This window comes from Grammomys surdaster, unplaced genomic scaffold, assembly GCF_004785775.1.
Source record: "Grammomys surdaster isolate TR1022 unplaced genomic scaffold, NIH_TR_1.0 320, whole genome shotgun sequence".
In the NCBI taxonomy this organism is placed as follows: domain Eukaryota; kingdom Metazoa; phylum Chordata; class Mammalia; order Rodentia; family Muridae; genus Grammomys; species Grammomys surdaster.
The window spans coordinates 726799-743267 of NW_021604739.1; the positions used below are offsets into that span (position 1 = coordinate 726799).

General features: G+C 39.0%; 2 pseudogenes; one reads left to right on the forward strand and one right to left on the reverse strand.

Moving 5' to 3' along the window:
- LOC114629900 lies at nt 1–1821 on the reverse strand (annotated as a pseudogene).
- Nucleotides 1822–2246: 425 nt separating this feature from the next.
- On the forward strand, nt 2247–16376 carry LOC114629893 (annotated as a pseudogene).
- The last annotated feature ends 93 nt before the right edge of the window (nt 16377–16469 follow it).

The window sequence follows — 16469 nt, forward strand, 5'->3', positions numbered from 1 at the left end:
TCAGATCTGGAAGCCTTTGAAAGTTCTCGCTGAAGCCCAACAGTTGAGCTGTCAGAGGGGGACGGGTCCTTCGAAAACTAAGAATAGGTGTTGGCAACAGACTTAATGCTGCAGTTGTGCTGGAGTGGGGTCGAGCCAGAGTACCCACCACTCAGGATGCTGCCATTGAGGTCCAAGTTCTCCTTGTTGGCCCTAACCCGGGCAGTTCGAGGTGTTTTCTTTCCAGAACACAGAGGAGTGACTACTGACTTGCTGCTGTCAGAAGGGGGTAGTCGAAACAGAGGTGAGCGGTACACTGATCCACCAAAGACAGGCCGAATGCTACTATTGGGTATAGCACTAGAAATGGTGGTAGTGTTCATCTTGAGTTCTTTGTCAGACTTGTTGGGAGTCTGTCCTGGTCTTTTGCTCGGTGTCCGGGGAGCACAGCTCTACAGCATCTCAGTCTCTGTCTGTTTCTTGTTCTTTAGTTGCCTCTCCTGTTTCGCTCGCTCTTTCTCCAGCCGATGTAATTCCCACTGTTCTGTAACATACTCTATGAATTTCTGTCCGTTCACCACAAATGCTGTTGAGTGCTCTTGTTCCCATTGTTCAATCCGTGCTTCCAACTCCTCTTCCAGCTTAGGCAGTGTTTTCTGGAGCTTTGCTTGTTCCTTTTCTCCTTTTAAAAGATTTCCCCCTTGGTTTGTAAACCGACTTGGATCTGAAGCTTTTCTCTCAAACTCTAGGAAAAGTTTCCAGCTCTCTTCCCACTTCTGAACACCTTCAACCAGTTCCTTGTTAACGTCATAGTAGTTTCTTAACAGTATAATCTCAACGTCACGAAGATGAAGTAGGTTTTCTGTATAGTCCTCAGAATAGTAAGGGGCAAAAGCCTGCCTCTGTTCCTGGCTATAAAAACACGGGTCCCAGAACTAAGCCAACTCATCTCGAATTGTCTCAATCACTTGCTTTATGTTTTGCATTTTCAGTTCTTCTAACCAATACAATTCTAATTTCAGCGCATTCCTGATTTTGGTTTTTGACCCAGTCATAATTGCAGCCACAGGTTCTCACTCTTCTTCAGGAGTTTGTAACCTATCCCAGAGCTCTTGGTTTGAGCACGGAGACCCTCACATTCTGCTTCATTTTGTGACTTTTTCATTTCCAGCTGCTTTAGCAACTTCTGTAATGTTGCAATGTTCTCCAGTGATAAACAAAAGGCACTTTCATCTTCACATACTACATCTCTTCAAAGTTTATATCCGGAGTTTGCTCTAATTCTTCCATACACAATATGATTTGTCTCTTAATGTTGACAAATTGTTCATACCTTGATTCCTTTGTTTCCCTCAATGTTACCACACACTGTCGGAATAGGTTCAGCTCTTCTAAGGTGGGGACAGATGTGCTGTCCACATCACAGGCAGTCATACAAAGAACTTCTTTGAGTTCTTGCTTTTGCTCTTGCAGTAGCTTAAGTTCCTGCTTTCTCTCTTTTTTCTCTTTTCTCATCAATTCGACTTCAGTGTGCAAATCTTTTTCTAGTTGCAAGACAGTTATTTCTCTTTCGTCCTGAAATGGCTTCACTTGTAACTCACTGCACAGGGTACTCAGCTCCTTCTGACAGATGGATATGCTTCTGAGAAGCCTTTCCCGCAGGCCCTCTTCTTCAGCAACCGTTCTATCCAGAAGATCCTTTATATGCTTCTTGACGACCTCGGTTCTCTGCAGTCTCTGCTCCTCTGGAATCTCAGTCAATTCCCAGATTTCCCGAAGGTGAGCTAGAGCTTTCTGGAGGCACACAACAGACTCCTCAGCTAGCACCTCACTTCTCCTCATGGTGGACGCTCCAAGCCGTCCAGAATCGAGACCTTCTACTTCCCACGCACGGGACGGAGAACGGTAACCAGCCGCAGCAGCTTTCACCTTCACTAGGTCTCTACTCTCGAGCCATTGGACGCCCGATTTGAGCCTTTTGTGACTTGAAGGGTGTACACAGCTTTTCCAGGTGTTCGGACTTTGAGTAGGACTGTGTAACCCCCTCTGATGTCACTTATAATCTTAGCAATCTAGTTCCATGGACCATTTCAAGATGCTCACCCCCAAACTACTGATGAGATCTGGAAATGGCAGAGTTTCATCTATAAGGACCAGGTTCAGAATTAAGATTGGAGAACATAGACTGAAGTTCAGAACTTATTCCTGGTTAAACACATGAGAGAAGAGAAGGGGCCAATCAGGGCTGTTCAGAACCCAAAGGAATTATGATCAAGGGCAGCAAATACCACTGGACACATAACCAGTGTTTACTCAGGAAAGCATTCTGCTGTTCAAGGATGGTATGTGGATATACATGTTTACCACTAGCTCTGCTACCATAGTGAGATTTCTGGACTTAAATAAGTATTATTCTTTAAATGTGGCTTTTTCTGCCTTTCTAATTCTTTCTGAACATACAATTGACTTTTCGACTTCCAAAAACTTTTCTTTCAGCAAAGATTAGAGTTTTTTCAGCTGATGATAAAATCTCAGATTTCTGGACACAAAGAGTCTCATCAAGGTAAGCAAAGACAGATCATATATACCATTGTGGAACTACAAAGACAGAAGTTTATACTGGAAATATATAAGAGGCCTTCTATACGGATGAAAACATCTGAAAATTACAGAATAAAATTTTTGGATATTATATATACAGCCAGAGGACATTTCTAAAAGCAGAGCATTGTTACTATGTTCAAAGTCTTAAGGGCAGTCAGACTAACATGTTTCAGATCTAGAGGTCATCAATGGTCTCTGAATTTTGTACCACAGTCAAATACCATCTGATCCTCATGTAGATCCACTGTGTCAGAAGCTGTGCCTAGAGATTTGTATCTATATATCAAGTGAGTAGGAACAGCCCCACAGTGGTGATGGTCACTGGAACCACACAGTGTTAGTCTACCCAGTCTTTTATTTACAGTCAAGCTTTGGTTTTCTGTGTAATTGATAAGGAATGTGTGGAGAAAGCCTTGCTACTAAGCACATATACCATTCCTTTTCAGTTTTTCCCCTGCTTGTTTTCCCATCATATATGACTTTTGAGGAAACCATTGCCGTCCTAATGAAGAATAGTGGCTTTTTAACCCCACCAGGTCCTATGAAGCTATAGTCACATTATAATGGATTCTTTTTCATTTTTCTCCATTTATTCCTGCCTCTATTTCTCTGTTTCTACTTTCCCCACTCCCTGCCTTCTCTTATCCTCCAACTACTCCCACACATTTCTCTCTCCAACATAATCCTACATTAAACTTGTTCCTTTATCATTGTAATTTATTAGGACACACAGATTCACATACATTTGTCTAGTGTAAAAATCATTTTCATTTGAACTTCTAAATCCGTTTTAAGCCAAAAGAATATTGATTTATCATGACTTAGCAGCTTTGTGTCTCTACTTACCTATCAAAACAGAGAGCAGGGTTCTAAAGTTTGTGCCTACATACTCTACCTTAATCTATTGGTTATTTTCTTGTTGCTGTGAGAAGATACATGACAATCAGAAACAAAAAGAAAGGAGGGTTTAATTTGACTTGTGGTTTAAGATGATCACTCACTCATTTTTGGAGACTTGACAACACGTGGGAATAGGCATGGTCACAAAAACTGCATAGGAAGTGGCCAGGAAGTGTGGCCAGCCTACCAAACTCAAAATCCCATCCCAGTGACTCAGTTTCTCCAAGGAGGCTATAACCTTCACAGACATCACCACCATCTGGGAATCAGGTTTTCAGACAAATGAGATTGACAGAATATTTGATATTCAAGCCACTACAATAACATAAAATTCATGTTCACTGAGACAAAGAGTTTGATTGGCCATCATTCCCCCAAAACAGCACAGATGTTCAGTGAGCCCTTCAAACATTTATTTTTCTACTGGAGTTTACTCTTTGTTTTGAAAATTACAAGGTAGGAGCAGGCCATATATTTCTATAGGTCTTACATACTCACTACTTAATTCTTAACCGCTCAGTGCTTAACTGACCTGGAGTTCTGTGTAGATTAAAACCCAGGAGGGAGAACAACTCTTGTCAGGAGCAGTGTGCTCTACATGTAGTATAGCTAGGGGAATGGAATATTAAGAATGATGACATTCAGCCATGATTGAATAGCATTGCTAACTTTATTCTGTGGATACGTGTTCTTGTGTGTTCCATGCTCAGTGCATCTTCTACTGAAATATTCTTTTCCCTGCTCCGTTAGTGAATTTATTTGAATATGTCCAGTCACCATCCACATAGCTTCCTACTTAGTATAATTTCTGTGATCTTCCAACTTGGAAGACTAGTAATCTTTGCTTACCCAGTGAGGTTCTTTACAAGAATATCAAACCTCATGAAAGTTGTTATTTTGATTTGAGAAACATAAGTATCCTTTGATACTCGGTATTTCATCTTCACTGATGTTGTGACTCTACAGATTAATTTTTCTTATTTTTTAAAGAGTGATCAATGGTTTAATTCCTGTAAATTTACATGCTTTTCTGTTTTTATTCTGATACCATTTTTAATTTTCAATGCTTAGAACATAATTATCCTTCTAAAATTATATTTTCCCTGATTACTTTTTTTTAAATATTCTATTGGATGTTTTATTTACATTTCATATGTTGTCCCCTTACCCCATCCCCCACTCACCCAGGAACTCCCTATCCACTCACCCCTCCTCCTTCTTCTCTGTGGATGTAACCCCTACCTACTCCCCACTCCCACCTCCCCACCCTCAAAATTCCCACCCCCTGGGGCGTCCAGCCTTCATGAGGTCAAGGATCTCTTCTTCCACCTGTGCCCAGCAGAGCCCTCCACTCTTACGTATTCAGCTGAAGCCCTGGATCCCTCCCTAAGTGCTCCCAGGCTGGTGGTTTAGACCCTGGGAGCTATGGTTGGTTGGTATTGTTGCTCTCCTCATGGTGCCACAAACCCTTTCAGCTCCTTCAGTCTTCACTCTAACTCCTCCAATGAGAACCCCATTATCAGTTCAATGGCTAGTTGTGAGCATCTGCCTCTGAATATGTCAGACTCTTGAAGACCTCTGAGGAGACAACAATATCAGGCTCTTATCAGCATGCACTTCCTGACTTCCACATCAGCATCTACCTTTGGTGACTGCACAAGGGATGGATACTCAGGTGGAATGGTCTTCAGATGGCCCCTCCTTCAGTTTCTGTCCCTCACTTTGTCTCCATATTTGCTCCCTTGAGTATTTTGTTGCTCCGTCTAAGAAGGACCAAATCACCCCCACTTGGTCTTCCTTCTTTATGGGCTTCATGTGGCCTGTGAGTTGCATCTTGGGCATTTCAAGGTTATGGGCTAATATTCAATAAACAGTGAGTGAATACCATGTGTGTTCTTTTGTGATTGGCTTATTCACTCAGGATGATAATTTCTAGTTCCATCCATTTACCTAGGAAACTCTCAAATTCATTGTTTTTAATAGCTGAGTAATACTCCATTGTGTAAATATACCACATTTTTTGAATCCATTCCTCAGTTGAAGGATATCTGGGTTCTTTCCAGCTCCTGGCTATTATAAATAAGGCTGCTATGAACATAGTTGAGCATATGTTCTTGTTATATGTTCGAGCATCTTCTGGGTATATGCCTAGGAGCGGTATAGCTGGATCCTCAAGTTATGCTATGTCCAATTTTCTGAGGAACCGCCAGACTGATTTCCAAAGTGGTTGCACCATCTTGGAGTCCCACCAACAATGGAGGAGTGTTCCTCTTTCTCCACATCCTCGCCAGCATCTACTATCACCTGACTTTTTAATCTTAGCCATTCTGACTGGTGTGAGATGGAATATCAGGGTTGTTGTGATTTGCATTTCCCTGACGATTAAGGATACTGAACATTTCTTTAGGTGCTTCTCAGCCATTTGAGTTTCTTCCTTTGAAAATTCTTTGTTAAGCACTACACCCCATTTTTAATAGGGTTATTTGGTTGTCTGGAGTCTAATTTCTTGAGTTCTTTGTATATATTGGATATTAGCCCTCTATCAGATGAAGGATTGGTAAAGATCTTTTCCCAATTTGTTGGTTGTCGTTTTGTCCTATTGACAGTGTCCTTTACCTTACAGAAACTTTGCAATTTTATGAAGACCCATTTGTCAATTCTTGATCTTAGAGCATATGCCATTGGTGTTCTGTTCAGGAACTTTTCCCCTGTGCCCAAGTATTCGAGGCTCTTCCCCACCTTCTCTTCTATTAGTTTCAATGTATCTGGCTTTATGTGCACGTCCTTTATCCACTTAGACTTGAGCTTTGTACAAGGAGATAAGAATGGATCAATTTTCATTCTTCTACATGTTGTCCTCCAGTTGAACCAGCACCATTTGTTGAAAATGCTGTCCTTTTTCCACTGGATGGTTTTAGCTCCTTTGTCAAAGATCAAGTGACCATAGGAGTGTGGGTTCATTTCTGGGTCTTCAATTCTATTCCGTTGATCTTCCTGCCTGTCTTTGTACCAATACCAGGCAGTTTTTTCACTATTGCTCTGTAGTACAGCTTGAGGTCAGGGATGGTGATTCCCCCAGAAGTTCTTTTATTGTTGAGAATAGTTTTCGCTATCCTGGGTTTTTTGTTATTCCATATGAATTTGAGAATTTCCTTTTCTAACTCTGTGAAGAATTGAGTTGGGATTTTAATGGGGATTGCATTGAATCTGTGGATTGCTTTTGGCAAGATGGCCATTTTTATTGTATTAATCCTGTCATTCCATGAGCATGGGAGATCTTTCCATCTTCTGAGATTTTCTTCGATTTCTTTCTTCAGAGACTTGAAGTTCTTGTCGTACAGGTCTTTCACTTGCTTGGTTAGATTCACACCAAGGTGTCTTATATTATTTGCAACTATTGTGAAGGGTGTCATTTCCCTAATTTCTTTTTTTAGTCTGTTTATCTTTCATGTAGAGAAAGACTACTGATTTGTTTGAGTTGATTTCACAACAAGCCACTTTGCTGAAGTTGTTTATCAGGTTTAGGAGCTCTCTAGTAGAAGTTTGGGGGTCACTTAAGTATACTATCATATCATCTGCAAATAGTGATATTTTCACGTCTTCCTTTCCTATTTGTATCCCTTTGACTTCTTTTTGTCATCTAGTTGCTCTGGCTAGGACTTCAAGTACTATATTGAACAGGTAGTGGGAGAGTGGGCAGCCTTGTCTAGTCCCTGATCTTAGTGGGATTGCTTCAAGTTTCTCTCCATTTAGCTTGGTGTTGGCTACTGGTTTGCTGTAATTGCTTTTACTATGTTTATCTAGGGACCTTGAATTCCTGATCTTTCCAAGACTTTTATCATGAAGGGATGTTGAATTTTGTCAAATGCTTTCTCAGCATCTAGTGAGATGATCATGTGGTTTTTTCCTTTCAGTTTGTTTATACAGTGGATTACATTGATGGATTTCTGAATATTGAACCATCCCTGCATTCCTGTGATAAAACCTACTTGATCGTGATGGATGATTGTTTTAATGTGTTCTTGGATTCAGTTTTCTAGAATTTGATTGAGTATTTTTGCATTGATGTTCATAAGGGAGATTGGTCTGAAGTTCTCTTTCTTTGTTGGATCTTTGTGGGGTTTGGGTATGAGTGTAATTGTAGCTTCATAGAACAAATTGGGTAGTGTTCCTTCTGTTTCTATTTTGTGGAATAGTTTGAAGAGAATTGGTATTAGGTCTTCCTTGAAGGTCTGATAGAATTCAGCACTAAAACCATCTGGTCCTGGGCTTTTTGTGGTGGGGAGACTTTTAATGACTGCTGCTATTTCCTTAGGGGTTATGGGACTATTTGATGTTTTATCTGCTCCTGGTTTAACTTTGGTACCTGGTATCTGTCTAGGAAATTGTCCATTTCATCCAGGTTTTCCAGTTTTGTTGAGTATAGGCCTTTGTAGTAGGATCTGATGATTTTTTGAATTTCTTCAGTTTCTGTTGTTATGTCTCCCTTTTCAGTTCTGATTTTCTTAATTTGGATACTGTCTCTGTGCCCTCTGATTAATCTGGCTAACTGTTTATCTATCTTGTTGATTTTCTCAAAGAACCAGCTCCTGGTTTTATTGATATTTTGTATTGTTCTTTCTGTTTCTATTTGGTTGATTTCAGCCCTGAGTTTGATTATTTCCTGCCTTCTACTCCTCCTGGGTGTATTTGCTTCTTTTTGTTCTAGAGCTTTCAGTTGTGCAGTCAACTTGTTAGTGTGTGCTCTTTCCAGTTTCTTTTTGTAGGCATTTAGAGCTATGAGTTTTCCTCTTAGCACTGCCTTTATGGAGTCCCACAAGTTTTGGTATGATGTGTCCTCATTTTCATTGAATTCTAAAAAGTCTTTCATTTCTTTCTTTATATCGTCCTTGACTAAGTCATCACTGAGTAGAGAGTTGTTCAGTTTCCATGTGCACGTGGGTTTTCCATTGGTTTTGTCAGTATTAAAGACCAGTCTTAGTCCGTGGTGATCTGATAAGATGTAAGGTATTATTTCAATCCTTTTGTATCTGTGGAGGACTGCTTTGTGACCAATTATATGGTCTATTTTGGAAAACGTACCATGAGGTGCTGAGAAAAAGGTATATTCTTTTGTTTTAGGATGAAATGTTCTATAGATGTCTGTTAAGTCCATTTGGTTCATAACTTCTGTTAATGTCAAAGTGTCTCGGTTTAGTTTCTGTTTCTATGAGCTGTCCATTGCTGAGAGTGGGGTGTTGAAATCCCCCATTATTATTGTGTGAGGTGCAATGTGTGTTTTGAGCTTTAGTAAAGTTTCTTCTATGTATATAGGTGCCCTTGCACTTGGAGCATAGATGTTCAGAATTTTTTGAGAGTTCACCTTGGCAGATTTTTCCTTTGATGAGTATGAAGTGTTCTTCCTTATCTTTTTTGATTAATTTTGGATGAAAGTCGATTTATTTTGATATTAGAATGGCTACTCCAGCTTGTTTCTTTGGACCATTGGCTTGGAAAATTGTTTTCTACCCTTTTATTCTGAGGTAGTGTCTGTCTTTGTCACTGAGGTGCGTTTCTTGTATGCAGCAAAATTCTGGGTCTTGTTTGTGTATCCACTATGATAGTCTGCGTCTTTTTATTGGGGAATTGAGACCATTGATGTTAAGAGATATTAAGGAAAAATGATTGTTGCTTCCTGTTATTTTTGTTGTTAAAGGTAGAATTATGTTTGTATAGTTTTCTTCTTTTGGGGTTGTTGGAAGATTACTTCCTTGCTTTTTCTAGGTTGTAGTTTGGCTCCTTGTGTTGGCATTTTCCATCAATTATCCTTTGAAGTGCTGGGTTTGTGAGAAGATACCGTGCAAATTTGGTTTTGTCATGGAATATCTTAGTTTCACCATCTATAGTGATTGAGAGTTTTGCTGGGTATAGTAATCTGGGCTGGCAATTGTGTTCTCTTAGGGTCTGTATGATGTCAGTCCAGGCTCTTCTGGCTTTTATAGCCTCTGTTAGAAGTCTGGTGTAATTCTTATAGGTCTGCCTTTATATGTTACTTGACATTTTTCCCTTACTGCTTTTAGTATTTTTTCTTTGTTTTGTACATCTGATGTTTTGATTATTATGTGACAGGAGGTATTTCTTTTCTGGTCTAGTCTGTTTGGTGTTCTGTAGGCTTCTTGTATGTTTATGAGCATCTTGTTCTTTAGGTTAGGGAAGTGTTCCTCAATAATTTTGTTGAAGATATTTACTGGCCCTTTAAGTTGGGAATCTTCATTCTCATCTATACCTATTATCCTTAGGTTTGGTCTTCTCATTGTGTCCTGGATTTCCTGGATGTTTTGAGTTAGGAGTTTTTTGCATTTTGCATTTTCTTTGACAACTGTGTCAATATTTTCCACCGTATCTTCTGTATTTGAGATTCTCTCTTCTATCTCTTGTATTTGGTTGGTGATGCTTGTGTCTATGACTCCTGATCTCTTTCTTAGGTTTTCTATCTCCATGGTTGTCTCCCTTTGAGCATTCTTTATTATTTCTATTTCCATTTTCAGATCCTGAATGTTTTTGTTTAATTCCTTCTTTGTGTTTTCTTGCATTTCTTTAAAGGATTTCTGTGATTCCTCTTTAAGGGCTTCTACCTTTTTACTTGTACTCTCCTGTATTTCTTTAAGGGAGTTACTTAATTCCTTCATATAATCCTCTATCATCATCATGAGAAGTGATTTTAATTCTGAATCCTGCTTTTCAGGTGTGATGGGGTGTTCAGGGCTTGCTGTATTGGGAGAACTGCATACTGATGATGCCAAGAAACTTTGGTTTCTGTTGCTTATGTTCTTACACTTGTCTTTCACCATCTGGTTAACTCTAGTGTTACATGCCCTCACTGTGTAAGACTGGAGTCTGTATTTCCAGTTATCTTGCTTGTTGCAGAGCTCCTCAGAGTCCAGATGTCTCTGTGGTCTTATGATCCTAATCTCCTGGGTGGAAGAACTCCTGGGACTCAGGCAACCTCTTAGATCTGGAAATCCTTTGGCTCTGGATGCAGTGGATCCTCTAGGATGGCTCAGGATACGATGTATCCCAAGTGCAAACCACCTTGGTGTCTGCTGCTCTGAGTGCAGTGGCTCCTCGGCTGCTCTGAGTGCAGTGGCTCCTCTAGGATGACTCAGGATTCAGTATCTCCACAGGACAGGAGCAGAACAACTCTGTGTCTGCCCCAGCCCAAAGGACCAGGCAGGGGCAGAAGGGAAGTGGAATTCCGGAGGGGCAGTGTTTGGGTAGCTGCTGTGTCCTGAATGTCCCTGGCTCCCAGATGTATCTCTGGGGCTTAGGGAGTGAGATGGCGTTCTTACCGACTGCTCTGAGTGCAGTGGCTCCTCTAGGATGACTCAGGATTCAGTATCTCCACAGGACAAGAGCAGACCAACTCTGTGTCTGCCGCAGCCCAAAGGACCAGGCAGGAGAAGAAGCGCCAGATGAATTTTTCTTAAGGGAGAATACTATTCCCTGTTTTATTTCTATAAATAGATTCTGCAGCTGGCTAGGTGTTTCTTGGTTGAGAACAGGCACAAGAACTTCAATTCAAATTTCTACAGCACCCACATAAAACACCAAACATACCTAAATGTCATTGTAAGCCTAGCATTAGAGTTCCAATACAAGAGAGTCCTAAAGATCTCTGCCTACCCAGTAAAGCAGAAAGGGAAAGCTTCCAGGTCAGCAAAATACCCTGTTACAAGAAAATAATACAGAAAATGACAGAGAAAGACATCTAAAAAGACATCACAGTGACATGGAAATGTGAAGATTGACCAGTCAAGTCAAGTGTCTGGATACTCAGGTCTGCTGATATCGGCAAGACATCCTGTTCTCACTCCTAAAACATGTATCTCATGAATATAACACACACACACACACTCACACACACACACACACACACAGGCATCATACTTACACACATGTTACATTCACATCATACTTACAAACACATATACTACACTCACATCCACTTATACACATGCCATACTCATACACACTCACATGCACTTACCTACATCATATACACACCACTTATACACTAACACAAATACACACAAACACTGAATATACCACTTATATACAGACAAATACACAGACATGCACACTAAAAACACCACTCATTCCTATATACACACAGAAACACACACATATACAATCATCATATATGTCACTCACATGCACATACACTTACATACACTCAAACATACACCACTCATACAGTCATACATACATAAACACATGCACAATATTTCTTAAGTAAGCAAAATAAACATTTAAATATGCTACACTTGCCTGCCTTTAAAGGAGTATTGGATAACTTTTATCCTAATAAAGGGAGGAAATAAAAGAGAAGAAATCATGTAGATGTTTTTCACAATCATTCTCAGTCATCCAAGGCCATGCTAAAGACACTGCCATACTAGGATGACATGACTTTTATCCAGGTTGTCCAGCTGTAGTACTGTTGTAATAATGAGATGAGGAGCAGATAGGGAAAGAGTAGTGTACACTTAACAAAACTGGGTTTAGTTGGTTGTAGTGGTGCATGCTGGTAGGACTGGCTGAAGGAGGCAGAGGCAGGAGGATCATTGATTCGAGGCCAGCCAGGGATACACATTTTAATAAAAAAAAAAAAAAGAAACTGGATTAAAATGAATTTTTCAATTTACCCCATTCAGGGAATGAAAATCAAACCTGATATGACTCTGAATTTTGTTGTTGTTGTTCTCTGTAGAGATTTGTGATCTTTTGTTTGTTACCCCTCATCTAAACTTTATTTATACTCACCTCCCTTACCTAAAATGTATGTTCTGGAGTGATGAGATGGCTCAGCAGGTAAAGACACTTGCTGCCAACCCCCAAAAAACCTGAGTTAAAACTCTAAGGTCCAAATAGAAAAAAAAAGAACTCACATTTGGAAGATTCCTTCTGACTTCTAAACACATGCTTTGGTACATAACCAACCAGTCAATCAATGTAAAAATGAATAAAACAAATGTACTTTCTTTCCCTTCAGGTTTATCTGATCTGGAGATTGTTGCTCAGTCCATTTTCTTTACTTTTTTCTAGCTATGAGACCATTAGTAGTACATTTTCCTTTGCTTTGTATTTGCTGATCACTCACCCTCATACCCAGAAGAAACTGCAGGATGAATTTGACATAGCGCTGTCCAATAAGGTGAGGAGGTGGAACCAGGAGAGGGCAGGAGGGAGATGCATTGACTTCAATGGCTTCTTATCACATCTAATGAGAAATTTTCAACAAAGTTGAAGAGTCCTTCACCATCTTTATTTAAGAAGGTTCTGAAAAATGAAATCAGGCATAAGATGCTATGTTAGTAAAATAACATCATTGTAGATGGATGTTGGTATGGTTTCTATCAAGAAACACCCTTAAAATTCTCAGTAGCCAGGAAGTGTGTGCATTGATAAGTCAAATTTCTAGATAGTCAGTTCTGTTGATGTCATGAACTGTGCTGTTACCTGCTTTTGGCTGAGTGTGAATGGCCTTGACTGGGTTGGGCTAGGTAGATGGGTTGGGTGCAGATATCTCTCTACTCATAGGTAGTCCCTGAGTCATACTCTTAACCCTAAATAAGGTATGTCCAAAAATCTCATAAAGTAATAGTCACATTGGTCTTCATAACTTTTCCCAAATTGGAGACTATAGGTTGTGAGGTACCTAGTCTTATAAACCTTAAATTCTATAAGCCCTAGTTTATAACCCCTGAAGATATAGAAGCAGTCTTTAAAAGTCTACCAACGAAACAAAGCCCAGGGCTAGATAGTTTTAGCGCATAATTCTACCAGAATTTTTAAGAAAAGGTAATACCAATATTCCTCAAACTATTCAACAAAGTAGAAACAGAAGGAACACTGCCAAACTCATTCTATTAGGCCACAGTCACCGTGATACCTAAACTATACAAAGACTCAAGAAGGAACTCAAGAACTTCAGACATATTTTTCTTATGAACATTGATGTGAAAACATTCAATACAATATTTGCAATTGAATCCATGAACACAGAAAACACATCATCCATCAAGATTAACAAGGCTTATATAAAAACTCATCAAGGTAATCCACCATATAAACAAACTGGAAGAAAAGTCACATAATTATCTCATTAGACACTGAAAAAGCCTTTTTATAAAACCCAGCACCCTTTCATATTAAAGATATTAGTGAAATCAGAGATACAGGGCACATACGTAAACAAAATCAAAACAATATACAGCGAATCAATGGCCAAACTAAATGAAGAGAAATTAGAGAAATTCCAATAAAATAATGGACAAGACAAAGTTTCCCATTCTCTTCATATCTTGACAATATAGTACTTGAAATTCTAGCCAGATCAATAAAACAACTAAAGGAAATGCTGGGAATACAAACCGGAAAGGAAGAACTCAAAACATAACTATTTGCAGATGATACGATAGTGTATATAGCCATCCCCCAAAATTCTACCAGAGAACTACTACAGCTAATAATCACCTTCAGAAAACTGATTGGATACAAAATTAACTCAAAGAAATCTATAGGTCTCCTTTATACAAATGATAAATGGGCTGAGAAAGAAATTAGGGAAATAACACCCTTTACAGTAGCCATGCATAATAAAAAATATCATGATGTAACTGTAAACAAGCAAAGGAAAGATTTGTATGATGAGAAGTCCCTAAAAAATGAAATTGAATAAGGTGTCAGAAGATGGAAAGATTTCCCATGCTCATGGATAGGTAGGATTGACACTGTACAAATGGCTGTCTTACCAAAACAATCTACAGATTCAATGCAATCACCATCAAAATTCCATCACTATTTTTATGGACCTTGAGAAAGCATTTCTCAGTGTCATGTGAAAAATCAAAAAACCCAGGATAGCCAAAATGTTCCTGAACCACAAAAGAACTTTGAGAATAATCACAATCCCTGACCTCAAGGTGTACTACAGAGCAATAGTGCTAAAAAGTGCATGGTATTGGTAAAGAAACATATATTGATCAATAGAACCAAATTGAAGACCCAGAATTAAACCAACACACTAATGGACACTTGAGTTTTGATAAAGAAGCCAAAACCCTAAAATGGAAAAAGAAGGCATCTTCAACAAATGGTGCCATTCTAACCAGATGTCTGCATGTACAAGAATGAAAATACATCCATAGTCATCATTCTGCACAAAACTCAAGTGCAAGATGTAGAAGGACATTAACATAAAACCAGATATACTAAATCCTTTTAAAATCTTTTAATTGAAATATAACAATGTCACCCTCCTTCTTCCCTTTCTTCCCTTCAGCCTGTGCCTTAAGCATGACCCTTCCCCTCACTACTATATTGATAACCCCTTTTGATAACTACTGTCACAGAAATATGTGCCTATGTTTATATGTATGCATACATAGACAGGAACACAACATTCTGAGTCCATTTTTACTGTTTATATGTACATGTTTTCAAGACTAACCACTCTGGGATGTACAACCAACAAGAAGTCTCACCTTTAAGAAAGGCTAATTCTTCCTTTAAAGCTGTCATTATTTGCATCAAGTTTTCTGTCTAGGAGTGGGATGAAGTGCAATTATCTACTTCCACATTAACATATTTATTAAGATTTTCACTGTTTTGGTCATGTTTATGCATACATTTCTAAGACCACTTCACACCAGATTTCTACCCTCTCTTTCCCTTGTTCTCTGCACTGTAAGAGCAGGAGCAGTATCAATTGTATGTATAGATGTATCTATTGGTTCTGAGCTCCACATGATCCATTGATCTCTATAGTGTGTCCAGCTGTGGTTTCTTGTGATGGTCTCCATTTGATGTAAAGAGGGGCTTCTTTGATGAATTGTAATAGCTATTTTATGAATAACTTAAATAGGTTCTAAATCTTATATATAATAAAAAGAATTGTTGTGAAAAGAATTTGCAATAAGATAAAAATTTGCTTAATGGCAGGAAAGGTGGCTCATTGGTTAAGATCTCCATTGCTCTTTCAGAGGACCTTAGTTAAATTCCTAACACCCACATCAGGAAGCACACACCCACTTATAGCTACAGTTAAAGAGGTTCTAACACCCTCTTCTGGCCACCAGAGCACATCAACTCTCATGCACAAATCTCTACATATAGACGTATATAAATAAAGATCACAGCTTAAAGATACATACATGTAAATGAAAATAAAGCTCTTTAAAAATAGGGATTTTCCTCATCTACATTTTATAGACTTGAATGTATACATGTAGCTTTGTTGTGAAAAGTAACACTAACTGAGGCATCTTGTTGTATAATTGTCATTATCCATTAGTAATAGTTCTTGACATAAGAAAGAAAAAGTAGTACATGATAACTTAGAGAATTCAAGGCCCTAAATTTGGGATTATCCTAAAGAATTGCTTCTAAATGGGATATTGAACAGGTTGAAGAATGTGAGTTATTAAAATGCTGTGAAAATGCAAGTTTCTTTATCAATACAATTATTACGTGGTGCTCCAAGCAAAACATCACAGTAGTACTTCGTAGATGAAAATTAACTCTGTCCCTCTGCCTCTACTTTTTCCTTCCCTCTCCACATCTTCTATTCCCTCTTCCTTCCCACCCCTCCAGGCACATGCCACCTATGATGCCCTGGTACAGATGGAGTTCATGGACATGGTGTTGAATGAAACACTCAGATTAGGTGGAAGACTTGAGAAGATCTGCAAACAAATGTTGAAATCAATGGGGTGTTCATTCCCAAAGGTACTTTAGTGATGTTGCAAACTTTTACTCTTCACAAGAACCCAAAGTGTTGGCCAGAGCCTAGTAAATTTTGCTCTGAAATGTACAAGAACATGACAAGGAGAATATATCCTGATCCAGACTAATTCAAGCGTAATATGTTCTCTCTTGATATTGAAGATATTTGTTGCAACAACAGTCTCTCTCTCTCTCTCTCTCTCTCTCTCTCTCTCTCTCTC